Source organism: Pongo abelii, chromosome 11 (genome assembly GCF_028885655.2).
Source record: "Pongo abelii isolate AG06213 chromosome 11, NHGRI_mPonAbe1-v2.0_pri, whole genome shotgun sequence".
In the NCBI taxonomy this organism is placed as follows: Eukaryota; Metazoa; Chordata; class Mammalia; order Primates; family Hominidae; genus Pongo; species Pongo abelii.
In genome coordinates, this window is record NC_071996.2 from 47204305 (window position 1) to 47223457 (window position 19153).

Here is a 19153-nt window from a genome sequence, read left to right on the forward strand (position 1 = left end):
GAGAGAATGGGAGAGGGAGAGGGAGGGGAAAGAGGAGGGGGAGAGGGAGGGGGAGAGGGAGAGGGAGGGGAAAGAGGAGGGGGAGAGGGATGGGGAGAGGGAGAGGGAGGGGAGGGGGAGGGGGAGAGGGAGAAGGAGAAGGAGAGGATCCAATATTAAGGACCTTGCAGAGGAAAAGTATGACTTAGCATCATCATTAAATTGAATGATGTTCAGGGGGAAAACACAGCCTTCTAAAACAGAGATATGGTTCTATCAATTTTTTACTTAAACAGTTGTCATCCATCACCTTAAACACGGTCAAAATTCCTTTGCATTTCCTGCAAAAGCCTTCACCCCATCCCTATCTTTTTGGCCTTGACTTCATTCTCTCTGTTCTGAATATAGCTGGATATCTTACAATTTCTGGGACTTGCCAAGCTTTCTCATACTCTGCTTTTAGTTCTTTCACTTAGATTTTTTTTTTCTGCCTGGCAGACTTTTCCTCTGCTTGAAGACCCGCCTAAAATGTGACCTTCTATTCATAGTCATATTTATTGCATCTTTATTTGTCGCACACTGTATTCATATTTTCTCTGTCAAGTTTTGTGTTGCTTTGCAATTGTTATTTTATTAAGGTTTATTGTCTCTTTCCCTTGCCCGACTGTGAAGAGCTGAGAGATCTTAGTGCTTAGCACAAAGTAAGCACTCAAATATTGTTCAATTGCACTGAAACAGGAATAAAAAATACCTGAGAATTGAAACCTGCAGATTGAAGAACAAAGTTGACGATGAATCCTGTTGCTGATGTTCCCTGATGCTACCTCTTTTATTGCCCTTCCATGAAATACCTCTGTCTGTCTGAAGGCTCCATCCTTAATCTCCCTCTGTGTTTTATTATTAAGTGCCACATGAGATAAGCCAGGGACCACAGGCTTGTCTGAGTTCAAAGCCGGGGTTTGTAACCACTGGACTCCACCAACGTATCTCTAGCTTGCCACCTCTTGACTTGAACTTGGTTGGAACTGACCTATTCTGAGTCTGCTCACCAACCTATCAGCTATGCACATTAAGGGGTGAATGCTGGTGATTAAAATGAGGTTACATTGTGGTTCTGTAGCCACTGCTCATTTGTCTTCTGCTTTCTCCCCTGAGATCTTGAGTTATAAAAGTCATTTTGTTTAACTTGACAGTAGCCCTTAGTCATAAAAATTACATTGTGCGTCTAAAGCACTGTCCCATTTAGGTGAGACACTGGGTTGGGTTTGTAATACTGAGAACAGGAAAAAAAATCCACAGGATAAATCATTTTAAGATAATAGTTTATTTAGGAAACATTTTTACAGAGAAGGATTTCTGGAAACGTTTTACAGACTTAGTTAGGAAGGAACAATTGAGAAGATTTTTTGGGTGGTAGGTATAGGTTAATGAACTAAAATGCCTAATCTACGTAGAACTCTGAATTTGGTGTTGGGGTAGAAGTCTTTGCTTTTGCTATATATTTTTTTTCTTTTCTTATTGTTGTTATCATGTCAGATATAGCTGAAAAGAAATGAGAACCTCTTGATGCAAAGTTGAGAGTAGCTTCACAGTTCACCAGCTTCTTTGAGCAGGAACTAGGTACCAAGCTCTAGTCCAAGTGCTATTGAGAGGGACCTCCAAATAGGAGTAAAATATGATTCCTGCTTTGGCTAAACTTACAGTCTGTTGAGGGAGCCGTTCTTTCCCTGAATCTTAAACAACAAATAATTGTGAGGGCATGCATATAACTTAAATAAAACCAATATTTATTCTTTAACTTTAGTCTTTACCATATGCTAAAATTTTAAAGAGGAGGTCACACCGTGGGGATGTGGCTAAAAGAACTAGAAACAGGACTTAATACTTGCAAGGACTCTCACCAGAGAAGAGAATGCTAATTGAGAATGCCACAGGGTATTCTATTCTCTTTTTGTTTGTTCATTTTTTTTTTTTTTTTAAACCAAGATTCTCTTGCCAGCACCCCACATGTTTAGACATAGGGAGCAGGTAAAAAGATGACTGTGAATTTGGGTATGGCAGTTTTACATGTGCAATGCTCCAAAAAAGCTTTTATTCCCTTGCTTTATGCTTACAGATATGGATATCCATCAGTTTTCAATTAGTCAACGTGCAAACCTCTGCCAAGTGGACCAAAGTTCACGGTGTGCTCTGATGTAGTGTTACTAGGCAGGCCAGATTCTGCCCATCATGGGCAAAGGTGCCCCACATCTCAGGAGCAAGAGCAGCAGAATAGCACTGTGTATTCTGGGAAAGGTTGCAGCCTGCTTTGCATTCAGAAATTGAAGCTTTGCACTTGGGGGAAAAGATTCAAAGGAAACAGAACAGAATGAAATGGAAGCAAAATGTTGGCAAAACTCAAATTGCATTGGATTTATACTTATTGGATTTTTGAAGTAAGCTGACAAGAAAAATTACCTTCATTGCAAATCACTGAAGGGCTTTTCTATAGAATAAACACACTCACAGAGAAGAGCTAATTCAAAGGAAGCTTCAATATGTTAATATAATAATTAAGCAGTAAGGCACAACAGGCGGCCCATTTCCAAGGAGCGCAGCCTGCCTCAGGTGGAGTATAAGGTACCAGGCTGAAGGCGAAATGACTTTAACCACCTGAGATTGCCTGTAATCATTTTAAAATATGATATGAGGTGTTGGAAGGTATTTACCCATGCAAATAAGGGGAAAGAACCAAATTCTCTGTATATTGTGAGCAGTCTTTAGGAGTTGAATTATTGGAATCAGCCTGAAAACTTGGAAGCTTAAGTGCCTTTAATTGGAGTCTACATTTTCCCATGTTCTTGGTGGTCTTTTTTCTTTTCTGTGTATCTCATTCTCTCATCCTTTTATTTGAAACTTCCTCAGGCCAAAATTATATTTTGTTTGAAAAACTTGTGAACGCCATTTGGTTTATTAGTTATGTGTGTGCATTTAAAGTTTTTTTTTCCTTAAGTAGCTAATCAGCCTAGTACTTGGGTAGCTTCATTTATCATGAAGCAGATTAGAACCGTCTTTCACAAACTATACTAGGCACAGAATCGTCTGGGATCTTGTTAAGACGCAGACTGATTCAGTAAGTCTGGGGTGGAGCCTGAGATCTTGCATTTCTAAAAAGCTCCCAGGAGATTACAACATAAACAGCAAAGTCTATTATGTCTTTTAAATATCAGGGAGCCCTGTAATGATAGGAATAGGGCTGTTAGATAGGAACAGAAGGGAGGTGAAAAGACCAATGTTTTCAAGCAGTTGACTTTATTTTCTGCTTTTTGATGATTGATCTTATAAGGAAGAAATGACAGAACATGAACCATGAGCTTGCTGGGGATTTATAGATAAACATATTTGTCTTATTTTGGGTCTAGTTGATATAGTTGAAGACAAGAGAATTCCATTTTGATACAGATGTCACCAGAATGTCATAAGCCAGTGGTGTATTATTGCTTTGGAGCTTTATTGGCAGTTCAAGTTTTGTTCAGGTAAGTGTTGACTAGAAATAGATCAAGAGAAAGTGAAACCTCTGGTTTTAACTAAATGGGCAGAATGGATTTTGTGCATGGCTGGTGTCTGTAGACACTTGATGCTCTCCTCCTGCATTGTGGTGCTGTGTTATACCTGTGGATTTCTTTGGACTCTAAAGGTAATGTGAATGTGAGTTCTAGAAATCCATAGTAAATGAAACTGGTAAGAAAAAAAAGACAAATGCTACTTTCCTGAATTCTTCGTAAATGGAAACAAATGATGTTTCCCTTTGTCAGTTTATTTTGTCTTGTTTTTGTTTTTCCAAATAAGAAATGTCTGGGAGGGGAAGTGCTAAGTATCCTGAGCACTCAATGGGAAGCACACTGCATCTCCAGCTTCTTACTGCAGCAATGTGGAATCCTGAATATTTAGCACTAATAATGGGCTTGTCAACATAAAGTCCTAAGGAGGAATGATTCTTTCCTGCGATGCTTTTAAAAATTTAATTGGTTTCCGTTTTCAAGTTGACTCCAACTCAATTGTGTTTCCTTAAAGCAGCAACAAGTATCTGAGAAACTAAAATGTGGTCTCCCATAAATTTGCTAACTGACTCTCAGAAATATTTCTAGGTGCTGGTATCTGCTCTTCATCCTCTTTGCATCTGCTTGGTTAAGTTCCTTGTTATTTTTCCTCCTGTGGGTTATTGTCCTTGCAAGTGGTGGAGAATTCCCTGGAATGTTGTTCCCACCGTAGTCCATGAAAATGGCACTCCAATGGAATTGTGCAGTGCACAGCCTCTGTGGCCCTACACAAGGGCACTCTCTCTAATGGTGGCCTTTGCCTCTTTCGGAGTGACCCTTGAACACTTTCCCCAAAGTTGTTATTATAAAAATTACAAAAATTAATGCTTAATTAGCTCTCCATTCCCTTCAGGCCAAAACCTTCATATCGCAGGCAATCCTAGTCCTAATTACACCTGCAGTTTCATCTTCTGTCACCCTACCCAAGTCAAAGGTACTGGAGGTCTAACCTGGCCCACACCTCTTCCTTTGCAAGTTGTTTCTCCTGCCTGGAACTTTAATCAAATATCTCTTCCTCTAGGATCCTTCTCTAATGTTGTTGAATAAAATTAGTTGCCCATTTTGTTAGTTCTTCCGTACTCTCACCTATTTATACCTATATGTCTGATTACATTGTGTTGAAGTTATATTTGTGGCTATTATCCCTACAAAACAGTACTGTCTTTAATTTCTTATTTGCATAGCCCCAGAAGACAATTTGGCTTTGACATCTGACTTCTGAAGGTTGACTTCACTAATCAGGCCAGTTAGGATGGGGTCCCCTTCCTTACTTGACACTTCTGCATGTGACATTCTCTTATCCTGCATGATGGGGTGCTGATGGCAGCTTTCTCAGAGAGAGGACCCAAAACAGGATATAGGACTGCTGTGACCCATTAACACAGCCTCCCCCCAAATCTTTCAAATTCTCAAGTGTCATGTGACTTGGTACATTCCACATAATCACTATTATTGATTATTTTTACAAGAATAAAAATGCTAACACTTACTGAAGATAAGTTGTTAATACCAGGTATTAAGTATTTTTATGCATGATCTTCTTTAATCCTCATCCAGCCCCAGAGGCAAATATACCATGAAGCTAGAAGTTTAAATTTCAAGGCTATTCACTTACAAGGACCCCTCCCAGTGCTCTGTTTTAAGTTCTCATTAAGAAAAAAAGAAGTATAATTCTGTTTCTCATTCTAAATGAGCATTCTCTTGCATACCTAATTTCCTATTAATAATTTTGTATATACCTGTATTTTTTTTTCCTAAAAAGGCCCCCCAAATTGCATAAGCCCCAAGTCCCACAAAACTAGATTTACCTTGCTTGGCTCTGTATACAGAGGTCCCTAAACCCCAGGCCATGGGCTAGTACCAGTCTGTGGCCTGGTAGGAAGCAGGCTGCACAGCAGGAGGTGACCAGAGGTGGGTGGGCATTACCGCCTGAACTCCACCTCATGTCGGACCGCGGCTGCATTAGATTCTCGTAGAAGTGTAAACCCTATTGTGAACTGTGCATGTGAGGAATCTAGGGTGCACATTCCTTGTGAGAATCTAATGTCTGATGATCTTCTGAGGTGGAACAGTGTCATCCTGAAATCATCCGCCCTTGTCCATGGAAAAATCGTCTTCTATGAAACTGGTCCCTGGTGCCAAAATGTTTGGGGACCACTGCTCTATAAGGTAGGTACTGTAAAACACCTCTAAAATACCAGAAATGTGTCTAGAAAAATTAATCACAGAAAATGCAGGCTTGTATTATTGCAAAATTAATGAAAATAATGTTTTTCACTTGGCCTAGTCTATCACAAAAAGCACAAAATTTGAGATGCTGAGATTTATATTAGAACAAGTGACCATATACTGACCAGAAAGAGTCCCAAATGACCACAAGCAATCACTTATGCAACCCCAATCCTGTTTGGCCAGCCTTCATTTGAGGATGGGAACTGGGTGAAGACTGATAGCTAGTCACCTACAAATGTAATCAAATATGAGTTTTCATTTTACCAGGATTTTACTTAGTATGTGTGCTTATTTCATATATAATAACTAAGAATCAGAGAAGTTAACTAACTTATCAAAAATTACATAGTTAGTGATTGAGCTCAGATAAACACATATCTCTGGCATCCAAACTGAAGTCTATCTCTATGTTTGCAGGTTGATTTAATATCTAAAATACAAGTGAGTAGAGAAAATAATGATTGACTTCCTTCTAATCCCTTTTGTTGCTCCCTCTAGAATGTCCTTATTCGAACTTTTTCCCCATGGCCTCAGAGAGGAGTGAGGCCTGTTGAAGGTCATGATGAAAAGCCCTGTCCTGCTTCTTCTTTTACTCCTATAATCCTGTTTCAGACTGCCATTAAGACTTTGGAATTGGGCTGGCTCATTTATTTAATTATTGTAAGTCGAATTTCCAAAATTTCTTAAAAATAAGATTTTGATCCATCTGGACTCTGGCCTCCCCTGTTCTGACTTTTGATTATTCTGCTTTCTATTGTTTAGTTTGGGACCTTTGGTCCTTTCTGTTTCTCTCTTCTACTTTTCACCCTAGCTTGGCTTTGTAGGTTCTTTCCACAGCTAATTTATTTGACCTGGGCTCTGGAATATGACCCTGAAACCTCTTCTTACCCAGACACACATCACTCTCTGGCATCTTCATGGACATCCCTTAACAGGCAGGAACTAGCAGAATTCATCTTAGGGAAGATCTATGACACAAATTAGGCACACATCATAATATATAGGATTTTACCAGGGATAAGGCATTCCCTTTATGGGTTTCTTTTCTAAACTATAAATGAAACAGCCACCAATGAAATAAAATATTCCTACTCAACCTTGTCTTGGAAAATCTAACATGTATGTCAGCACAGAGGCATTTTTTCAGACAAACATTAGTTGTCTTGAATTTGGAAAATTTAATCTTTTGATGGAAATAATCCTCAAATGTTATTTCTTTTCTGTCTTCTTTGATGTGCTACACTGAAGAAACTCTTCTAATGATTTCCTAGTGACTCAGGAACACCACAGTCAACATCAGCTATCTTGTTTGGCAAAAACTTAGTGATACCCTCACTATAGGGCATCTCTATTTAATGCAGAACAAAATATTTGTCATTCATATTTATTGTAGTGGTGTTCACACTTAGGCTAGTGATTGAAGTTCCTACACTAAATGACCCTAGAATGCTATGCAACTGGTTGTTATCACTGTTTTGTTTCATTTCTTCATCTTTTCTGAAGCTGTCAGCTATTGTTCCGTGCTTTCCTCAGTAAGCCTGCCTTTAACAAAGGTTAGTGCTCTTCATCTAGAACAACAGTTAACAGGAGTAATTTTGCCCCTTAGGGCACGCTTTGTAAGTATGGAGACATTTTTAATTGTCACTGTTTAACAGCGGGGAGGACATTACTGGCATCTAGTGGGTGGAGGTCAGGAATGTTGCTAAACCTCTTATAATGCACAAGATAGACCTCCACAACAAAGATTTATCTGGGTCAAAATGACAGTATTGTCCGGGTTGAGAAATACTGTTCTAGGACTGTGGAAAAGTAAATAAGCTCTAAAGGCAGACCCAAGAGGTTTGTTTAATGCTATTTTTAAAAAGTGTATGATGGTGGCCCATGGTCATTGTTAAGTCAGGGTCTAGCTTCATTTACTTCTTAAGAACAAACATGTTCTTGTGGATTGAGGTCCTTTGACCTCCAGCTGAGTGAACCATTAGCATTTGCCCTTAAGTTAACATATTCAATACCTGTGTGCACACACAAACTACTTTCCTTTAAAGAAGAGTAGTTTGCTTTTTTTTTTTTTCTCTTCTGTAGTTAGGTGGCTCAAATGTCATTGCTACATTAAAAAATGTATCATTCCGGTTTAAACACCATAGTGTGTATATAGTATATTTCAAATATCTATTTAAAACTACTTTTATGCTGATAGCAACCTAATTGTTTATAAGTTTTTTTTTTTCTGCTGTGATTTGATAGTATTAGAAAAATTGGTGGACTACTGACCAAATCCTCCCTACTTTTTTATTTTTTACTTTATTTATTTATTTATTTATTTGGAGATGGGATCTCGCTCTGTTGCCCAGGCTGGAGTGCAGCGGCGCGATCTCGGCTCACTGTGAGCTCTGCCTCCCAGGTTCACGCCATTCTCCTGCCTCAGCCTCCCGAGTAGATGCGACTACAGGCACCCACCACCACGCCCGGCTAATTTTTTGTATTTTTAGTAGAGACGGTGTTTCACCGTGTTAGCCAGGATGGTCTCGATCTCCTGACCTCGTGATCCACCCGCCTCAGCCTCCCAAAGTGCTGCGATTACAGGTGTGAGCCACTGCGCCTGGCCAGTCCTCCCTACTTTTTTAAACCACATTCTTTGAGAAACATTATTTTGACCCATAAAAGTGTAAAATGTCTATAGTGACATAGCTATTTTTAAAGTTTATTCAAATGAAAGTTAATTGGTTGTAATCTTTTTATTCTTCATCCCTTCTCATAGCTTTTCCAGTAGTTAGAGGTCACTGACCCCAAGGAGAATCTTGCCACCTAAGGTTTGGGCCTGCCTGAACCCTACAAAGTGCATGAGTTCTGACCTGCTCACTTAATGGTGCTCAACTTAGGACATCATTTTTTTCTTTTCAGTTGTAGAATAAAGACAGATTGCGTTTTCTCAACTCCAATCTAAACTCAGTGAAGGTTTATTCTGCTTTACTAGATTGGGAAGTGTAATTATTTTATTTAAATTATTTTACACAGATATGTAAATCATTTTCTATAATAATATATAGCATATATCTTACCAGATATCAATATGTAGCAACGCATAAGATAGGGAAATACTTTTTTTTAACAATGCATATTTGGCTAATTTGACTTAATTCCCATGCATTTTATCAATTATGTATTTTTATTTAGTGCATGAAAAGTGTAACAATTAATATTGAAGTGTAAATGAGTATGCATGTTCTTCCACTGTTTTATTCAAATGTGATGTGTCAAAATCAATTTGATATGAAAATCAGAATGATAGATGAGAGTGATAAATTTAAAGGATGCACAGTACAATATGGAATTTTGTCAATCTCTAAGTAGCATTTCAAAAGAAAAAGTGTATTACTTTTAATTATAGCAATTTCTTTCTGAAATTGATCAGATACTATAAATGGGGGTGATACATTCAGAGAGAAAACTTAACCTATATAAACTGTGACTTTTGTGCAAATATTCATGCCATTTTTCTTGTTCATATAAAATTTGAAGAAATTCTGACAGTAAAGTGATCCAATAAAACTTCAAATAATTTTTAAGAATTCTTGCTAGTTTTTAAAAGTTAATGTTTCATAAGCATATTTTCTAAGTTTTTGTTTTCCTTTGGAAAGTTACCATAAAATTTTGCTCATGTTTAAGATTGTTAAAGGCTGCCTCAGTATTTTTGCATATTGTTTATTGTCATTTTTAAATGAAAAGTATTCTTTATGTGTCTGTTGTGACATTTGTAATTTTAAAATAAGAAAAAAATTATGTTTCTTGAGGTCTCAGAAATCATACTGTTAAATATAATAATCCCAATGTTGAGTCCTCCAAGAACTAAGCAAAAGTAGGGAAAGGGCACAAGACTGTTCAGTATGATCTCTTCTCTGCTTCACATACCAAATTGCAGTTGCATATTAATAGAGTATTTTTAACTTAGAAAATATAAAGGTTTTACTTAAAAAGAAAAATGTCATTTTTGTCTGCTGAAAATATTTCTGAAGATGAAGTTTTCGGAAAAGATTAAAGAAGGATAAAAATAATTGATGATTCTCTTATTCATTTTTGGAGAAAAAAATACATACATATTGTCTCACAAAGAAGTTTTTCTTAGAAAACTGCACTTATATCTCAAAAATTATTGGAAACGTTAACATATAAAGTATTAATACATGTAAAGTTTTCTTGTAGTTGGAAAGCCAAATCTATTTTAAATAACTTTTCTTAACATTCCTCCCATCTTTATATATACATTTTTAAACAGTCATAAACAAGGCAATATTTCCTGGAACAAAGCTAGAATACAGCTAGTTAAACACAGTTCATATTGTGAATTAGACTTCTTCCTGAAGTATCAAAACTCAAAGCACTGATATTTTAATGTGATGGTCAAAACCTTCAATAATCATTTGGATTTTATATTCCCTTTTTCCTGATACATGTCTCTTTAACCACATATTTTACCAATTTTTACACAGAAAAAAAAAAAAGTTGTTTTTACTAACCCTTCACTGTCACCAAGAAAGATGTACCTAAATTTAACATAGCTAGAAAATATTGATATGAAATTAAAATACCATATTCTGTATGCATTCAAGTGATTTAGAACTTTCTCATTTTCTCATTACACTTAGATTCCATATCAGATCGATGGGGAAGTCAATCTCTTTTAATTGTTCCCTTCAGTACTATGAGACGCAGATTCTCTGAGATAAGTTTTGTGCATGTGTTTTCACACAGGGCTTACCAAAAGTTTAAGATTCAGCCTAAAGAGTACAAATTTAGATGCCCTTATTCACTATAGCTGCAAATTGCACTGTGTAAAGTGAGTGCATTGCACATCTAGAAAAATCTGCTCTGAGCTTCCCTAAGACGATGCTGAAATGCTGCATTATAAATTCTAAAACGAATTAATGAAGAACAACACTGGAGATGAAATGTATATGTGTGTGTATCACAGCTAACATGGCAACTGGAATACAAAGCCTTTTTTTCTCACATTTTGCCAGCCATAGCATAAGCTTCCCACAGAGGATGGGGATTAACAGCCTGTCTCCTCTGAGGTGGGGGAAGTTTGAGTTGAATCGAATAAAATGTAGAATCTGCAAATGAAGCTCTGAAATGATGTAGTTAATGTTACATATGTAGTCTATTATGGTAACTGGGAACATGTGTGTCATAATGTTGGGCAAACCTATTCTAAAAATGGCAGAGAATAGAACAAAAACTGACCCCCAAATTCTGCTCAAGACCCATCATCCAAATGAGACACACTTTTAGGAAAGATTTGATAGAGCACCATTTTCCCACTGTCCACCAAGCTTATCCCTACCTTTTCTACCCATCCTCACTTACCCTTCCTATTTTTTTAGATATATTTTTCATTTTTCAATTTGAATGACTAATTTTCCCTATCATGCTGGAGTGCCAGTGTGTCTTTTAAGTACTAGGCTTTTCTGAACCCACGGATATCTTTAAATATCATGAACTTGAAATATCTCCCAAGAAAAAATAAAGGAAATGCTCTGACACAAGGACCTGAAAGAATCTAGGGGACTGGCAGACGTCAAGGCTTTTAGACTTAAGGAGACCCCGACCATGCATTTGGCACCTTGATCACTTACATCACTGGTTAAAACCTCTGATGCTGTTTGTGCTCAGGTATTTGTAGGCCTTTCTGAAATCATTTGAAAGAACATAATGAGAAAAGGGGAGTAAGTACACATGTGGAAATGATAGCTCGATTGCATCTAAGGAATGAGTAAGTGCAGAGTAGAAAATAAGTGCTGAAAAATTAGAGCACATAAAATAATTAGACCAAGTACCAAGAAAAGGAAAGAAGCAAACATTTTAAAATGTGAGTGGGATAAAACATGGCAGATTGTACAGATTCTGAGTACAGATGCATTGATGTAATAAAGTTAATTTGAAATTTGTCCAAATTTATTGATTCTTTTGGGGTCTTCTACTTTTTCTTCTCATTGTTTTGATGACTTTTGCTTGTTTAGACTTTTATTGATTTCTATTTATTATTCATCCTAGGATGTGAAAATGTCTTGATACAATATACTTAAAAAAGTTGTCATTAACCTCTTATTGGTGCTTTTGTAAACAGCTGTGTTTTAACCTCAGTTTTTGGGCACACCACCCCTATTCATTTCCTAGGGATTCCAGAATGCTGGCTCATCAGCAGAGATGTTTTTGAATTGAGAGGAGTGGGGTGGCAAAAATATTATCTGTAGTCAGTGTATAGGTAGAAAGTTAGGTGGAGGGTGAGCACATGATACTTGGGGATTGTTCACTCTGTCACATGCTCCTCAAAAAAGATAGAGAAGAATAGGCAAATCACTACCTCCCCTCTTTCCTTACATTGCTACCCCAATAGCTCTAACAGACATGGAAATTTACAGGATAAATGCCAGGTAATACTTGCCAAGGGAAAAAATAGAATTTCTAACTTTAAATCCAACTGGTTACTATGCCTTGCCAATCGTTTCTCTGAAATATCTTTACAGCATTCTTTATCTCTGTCATTCTTGTAGCTAAGTGCAGTCCTCCTTCCTACTTGCCATTTCCACTGCTTCTTTCTGCTACGTTTTCTTTGCTGCTTTTGTCTCTTCTCATTTCAATTCACTTTATGAACATTTGCCAATTTAATATTCCCATGAAACCTCTCCTGCAATGTAAAGTGTCATATCCTTTCTCCAGAATTTCAGAAACTTTAACCAAACGTCTTTAGTGGATACTCTCAATGCACTCTCCTGATATGGTTCTACTTTTTCTTTTGTTTTTTTAAACAAACTTGCCTCCTAATGCGTAGTTTTAGGCTCCCTTCCTCTAGTCAAATGGCCCCACTCTTGTCCAAACTCAATTCATAGTGTGTCTCTCTCCTGCCTTTGCTTTTTCTGATCCTGGGCCTAATAAACCTGCCTCCTCCACTGTCTTGCATTCCGTGGGGCCATGATGTTCCAAGACCGTATATTCCATGAAGTGTTCCCTGGTCCTTCCACTGAAATAATATTGAAATTTTTATATTTGCACTTTTTTTTTTTTTTTTTTTTTTTTGAGGCAAGGTCTCACTCTGTCACCCAGGCTGAAGTGCAGTGGTGCGATTATGGCTCACTGCATTCCCAACCTACAGGGCTCAAGTCATCCTCCCACGTAGCTGAGACCACAGTGTTATGCTACCGTGCCTGGCTAATTTTTTAATTTTGTTTAGAGACAAGGTCTTCCTGTATTGCTCAGGCTAGTCTCAAACTCATGGATTCAAGCATTCCTCCCGCCTCGGCCTCTCAAAGTGATGGGATTTCAGGCATGAGCCTCTGTGCCCAGCCTGAACTCCTATCTTATAGCATAGTTCACATATACAGCTACGTGTGAGTCTGCATCTTTATCTGCATCTATATCTGATGCATCTTTCTTAGCTCCATTATTCAATCCATGATCCTTAAGTGCATGGTCTGGCTAATATTTATCCTTATATTCATATAGCTCCTAGCACACCATGTGACTTATAAAAACACTCAAATATCTGTAGCATGGATTAATAAATATGCTTAAGGGTTGTCATCAATTGTTAGAGGTGAAATTAATTTGTTACTTGCAGTTGTATGTAAGAATAAGAGAAACAACTTGTCATTTTGATATCATGTAGATGAAAAAATTAAAAAAGTAAAGAAAATATTTATGCCATGTAATCACACAAGATATTTATAGCTAGTAGGTACTCAAATAATTGTGGACTGGTGAATTTTGGCTTGAGTTAGCTGACTTAACACCACTCTTCTGTTCTTATATAAACTGAGACTAAAATTTTCATTCATAATTTTTATAAATCGTAATCATTTTGTCCTATTGAAAACATATTTGAGTCTGTGCTTGTCAAAATGAATGTTTGAAAAATGTTTTTAAAAATGAGGCAATGATGTCTTTTTTTTTTTTTTTTTTTGAGACGGAGTCTTGCTCTGTTGCCCAGGCTGGAGTACAGTTGTGCAATCTTGGCTCACTGCAACCTCCTCTTCCAGGTTTCAAGTGATTCTCCTGCCTCAGCCTCCCGAGTAGCTGGGATTACAGGTGCCCGCCACCACGCCCAGCTAATTTTTATATTTTTAGTAGAGACAGGGTTTCTCCATATTAGCCAGGATGGTCTCCATCTCCTGACCTCATGATCCACCTGCCTCAGCCTCCCAAAGTGCTGGGATTACAAGCGTGAGCCACCGTGCCAGGCCCAGCAATGGTGTCTTTCACATAAATACATGTCAAAAAACTGATTTGGCCAATTTTGTGATTTATTTCATAGCTTCAAAACTATTTTCATGTACATTTGTTGATTAATTTTTTCAATTAACCCTATGAGATGAGTGAAATTAATTTATTTTACAAGCCGGATACAGTGGCTCACACCTGTAATCCCAGCACTTTGGGAGGCTGAGGTGGGTAGATCACCTGAGGTCAGGAGTTTGAGACTAGCCTGGCCAACATGGTGAAACCCTGTCTCTACTAAAAATACAAAAAATTAGCCAGGCGTGGTGGTAGGCACCTGTAATCCCAGCTACTCGAGAGACCAAGGCAGGAGAATCACTGGAACTCGGGAGGCGGAGGTGAGTATAATCTTTTAGAAAGTGGATATATCTAGCACAGAGTTATATTTCATGAGTGAATAGCAGTAGACTAAATTATGTTACGATTATGTAGACTCTCTCAAAATAAAATGTAGAATTACCTAAAGGTTTTTCTTCATACAAATCTTGTATTCCGTATGACATACTTTCAAATGATTCTGATACAGGTCCCTATTGGACCCAATAATCTTTATAGATCTTTTTACTTCTAATATTGAGAATATACTGTTGAAATGATGGTTAGAGTTTTTATAGGTATATGACTGATAAATTCATAAATTTTCTAAGAAATAAATTTGAACGATAACACTGCAGTGGTAACACTCTAACGGTAACACTGAAGTAATTAATGATTCCTGATTTGCTGTCAATTATGTGATAATTTGTTAATCTTCATATCTGAATGTTTCCCTTACTCTTTTGTATAAGTTTAATTTTAAAATAGCAGTGAAAACACTCTGGGCAATGCATTTCGGCATGTTTATTACACCTCACAGGTGGTTAAATCTACTTTAACTGCCTTTATCTCTGGATTCCATAGCTCACCCACAGTTTTGACCATGTTAACTTCTAAATTCAGGGGTTTTATTGAATTTTAATTAACGGCAATTTTAAGATATTGCTGCTCTAAATTTAGCAAACTAGAATGACATTCATGTTTTAACAAAATAATTAAAAAGATCTCTGGAGGGTAGCACAGAATGCAGGTCACAAACTGAACATTTATTTACAAATATTGATTAAATTTCTAGTATGTTTCAGGAGCTGAACTCTGAGTGGAAAGCCAAGAAGCAGTTTTCAGTTATGTGTATGATTTTATTTTCTCTTAAAACCAAGAAAAATAGTCGTTCAGTGTCTTGGATTTCAAATTTACAAAAGGGAAATAATTAAGTAGGTGAGTTTTAAGCACATGGTGTATTTTATAGGTGTTGTAACGCTTTTCTATTAATAGGCATATATAACTACTTTTTCCCTTGCTTAGAAGTACACTTCATTCATTAAGGTTGTGAAAACTCTTTAGTTTTATAGATATTAGCATTTTTAAGAATGAAGCTCTCCAATATAACAAAATTTTCTAGGTCATAACATGTTGATAGTTGTACTTCTATTATCTGTTGATCGAAATAATCCATAGTAGTAAAAGACGATTATCATTTACTAGTAGTGAATTTATATTTTATCAAACCTAACAGATTCTGCATATATTTGAAAAATAGCTAATATGTATGAGTGATATACCATTTATTTTATCCATAGTGTTTTGTTCCCAGCAGCCCACTGAAATAATGGGCTTTTCAATGGAGGTGAATATGCTGATTGTCACTACTGTAGGAAATATGGTTCATTGTCTCACTTTTTGGGAGGATTAAAGCTCTTTTGATTGAAAACAGTTTGGCCTGAAGGTCACATTGGCACCACACAAACCTGGGTTCTGGTTTTGGTCAAGCAGTTACTGGCTGCGTAATAAATGACAAGTAATTTAACTTCCCTAAGTCTCAATTTTCTCATCTGTAAATTGGGAATATTGACAACACCTACTTCAGAGGGTTGATGTGAAGGTCAAGTTATGTTATAAATGTGTAAAATAATGTGTATGCTTCCTGGCACAGCCTATGCATTTAGGGATGTTATTGTTATTATTGTTATTGCTGTTCTTGTGTTATTCAAGACCTAAATCCACTATACAATAGTGCTGTCCTACTATGATAAGGGTTGGTATATATACTAGTTATTCAATGAGATTGTATGCCTGTAATATGCTGAAAACATGAAAAGGTGTATAATTCAGTTAGTTGAAATGTTTACTGAGCTCCCTTTGTGCTTTTTTTATTATGCAGTTTTCAAGATTGTTTTGGCTCTAGCAAAACAAGTTGGAACATTCACATCATCCAGTAAGTTAGAATTCATTCAACATTTTTAAGCATATGCCATATGATAATTTTAGGAAAGAACAATAGTGCATCTAAAATTAATCTAGCAGTGAAAGACTGAACTCTTTTCTGAGAACATTAGAGAGTGCATATTTAAGAGATATTAACCAACCTACAGATTATTTTCCCTCACTGAATTGATACACTCCTTAAAGGCTACTGCTTATAGAGTTATAAGGTTTATACTTTTAAAATATATTAAGTTGGTCTAAAGTAGTATCTGTGCCTCCTTATATATATGCCTAGCTTGCCATGGAGCTGGATGAGCCAAATAGGGCTCAAATGGAAACAATTAGTTCTACAAATAACTGTGGAAGTGGCCTAATTAACTCTGGACCAATGTCCTCCATTTTACAATTGATGAAACTCAGTGTATATGGTGTCCGTAGGACAACTTTAATGGTGGTTTTGACGGGGAGCTGATATTTCTGGGTCTATAGCATGTTTTGGCCATGCTTTCAAGTGTAGGAAATCAGGGGGCTTGTATCCTGTCTGCTGTGGCTGTGCTTACATAAACCCATCAGGAGAACATAGGAAAGCACCAAGTCCAGCATTAGGAAACACCTTGATTTGATAAATTAATAATGGTGACCACAAAAATTGGAATTCTCATGCACTGCTGATGGGAATGCGAAATGGGACAGCCACTTTGGGAACTGGCTGGTAGTTTCTCAAAAGGTTTAACATAGAGCTACCATAGGACCCAGTAATTATCAATGTAACACTCTTAGGTGTATACACAAAAGAAATGGAAACATACGTCTGCAGAAAAACTAGTGCACAAATGTTCATGGCAGCATTATTCATCATAGCCAAAAATGGAAACAACACAAATGTTCATCAAATGATGAATGAATGAATTAAATGTGATATATTCATACAGTGGAATATTATATAGTCATAAAAATAAATGAAGTGATGATGCATACTACCATGTAGATAAACCTTAAAATAGTATTCCAAGTGAAAGAAGCCAGTCACAAGAGACCATGTACTGTATGGTTCCATTTATGTGAAATATCCAGAATAAGTAAACTCATAAAGACAGAAAACAAATTAGACATTACCTAGGGCTGGGATAGGATGAGGTGGAAGGAAATGGAGAATGACTTCTGGTGGATACAGAGTTTCTTTTTGGGATGTTGGAAAAGTTCTAAAACCGTTTGTAGTGCTGGTTTCACAACTCTGTGAATATACTAAAAAACATTGAATTATATGCTTTAAATGGCTAAATTGTATGATAAGTAAATTGGATTTCAATAAGGCTGTTATATGAGAAGACAGTGAGTATCCCATCTTGTTTGCCCACAAATCTTATGATCAGTTTCATAAACCAGACTATCCTGAGTATTTTTCAGGTTTCAAGTTCAGAATAGTCGAAACAGGCCTTTTCAAGAACAGTATTCATTGAAATGCATCAAAGCATAAGTGCAGTCCCTGAAGAAACACTTTAACTCATGAGCTTAAATAATAACCGAATTTAATTCATTCCAGGTACGGTCTCATTAAAGAAACTGCTGGCCAAAATGTTGAAATAAACATTTAGCTACTAAGCGAACAAATTAAACTCCTTTATGATTTAATTGCACGAGTGAGTATTTCTTTTTGGAATGTGTTTCTGCTTTGATACATTGCAATACACATCATGAATTATGTTGAATGATGGCATTTCAGAATGTGTGTGAGTATGTATATGCATATGTATTTTCAAAATGCATCTAAAATGTTATTTAAAATATGTATGCATGTGTACATATGAACATTCCAATTTCTATGTTTATGTGTATGTATACAATACAGAAAGACATATTCCCATAAGTCCCAAGCAATGTAGTCATATTGTGGGGTATATATTTGCCAACTAGTTGCAAGCATTAACAGAAATATTCTCTCTGCCTCCTCTTCTCTCTACTCTCTGTATATACATATGTGAATGTACAAATATTTGATAATGTTTATTTATCATGTGGTAGACCCACAGTATTTATAGGTGGATATTTTGATCATCATGCATATTTTGAACCACTGGAGCTATTTCGAGGAATTTTTAGAGCTTTGAAAATATACAGCATTTCACTGCTAGATGCATGCAGATTCATGGCAGTGATTATAGAAAGGAATGACTATAAAAAAACAAAACAAAACAGAATTCAGCCCAAATCTTTTCATACTCCTTCAAATCTCAGTGCTATGCTTTTCAGCTAGTTGCTTCTTTCTCACTGAATTCTTTCATAGTGTTAATTTGAAAAGTCAAACATTTCTCCTCTCCTGTTGATAATCTAATGAGAAATGAGAATTTTCCTTCCAAAAGAGTATTTACTTGAAAAGTATCTGAAGTATTAAAAATTTATTTTCTTTGTGGACTCTCACACACACACACAAACACACACACACACACACAGAGAATAGTACCTCTACATTTTTTTTTCTTAGCTGATTTTAGCCCTAACCAACCTGGCTGTGTATTTATTAGCTATATTAAAAATGGTCTGAAGACTCATATCGCCACCTCTTTTTCCTATAGTTGAAAATCACCATTTTGATTGTTTTCCTCTCTTACCTCTCCTGAAACAGCCACTTACCTCTGCTACTCACAAACCGCTCAGAGATAATTATTGTAATTATTCACTTTCCCACAAACGTGTGCACGCATCACTTTCCTATACCTTTGAGTAGGACATGACTATAATTGTGAAATGGTAAAAGATGCTGCTGAAATATGCGGTGAGGTAGGATTTTTAAAATAGCATTTAAGCAGAAATGTGGTGGCAGTCCTCTTTCTGGCTCATAGGAGTTCTGTTTT

The 19153-nt window shown here is 36.6% G+C and overlaps 1 long non-coding RNA gene across 1 annotated transcript; it reads left to right on the forward strand.

Annotated features, from left to right (window-relative positions):
- The first annotated feature begins 3325 nt into the window (after nucleotides 1–3325).
- LOC129057985 (uncharacterized) lies at nucleotides 3326–17930 on the forward strand. Its single transcript, XR_008522771.2, has 4 exons — nucleotides 3326–3494; nucleotides 15172–15314; nucleotides 16258–16311; nucleotides 17845–17930. It is a non-coding gene; the product is annotated as an uncharacterized LOC129057985 (long non-coding RNA).
- The last annotated feature ends 1223 nt before the right edge of the window (nucleotides 17931–19153 follow it).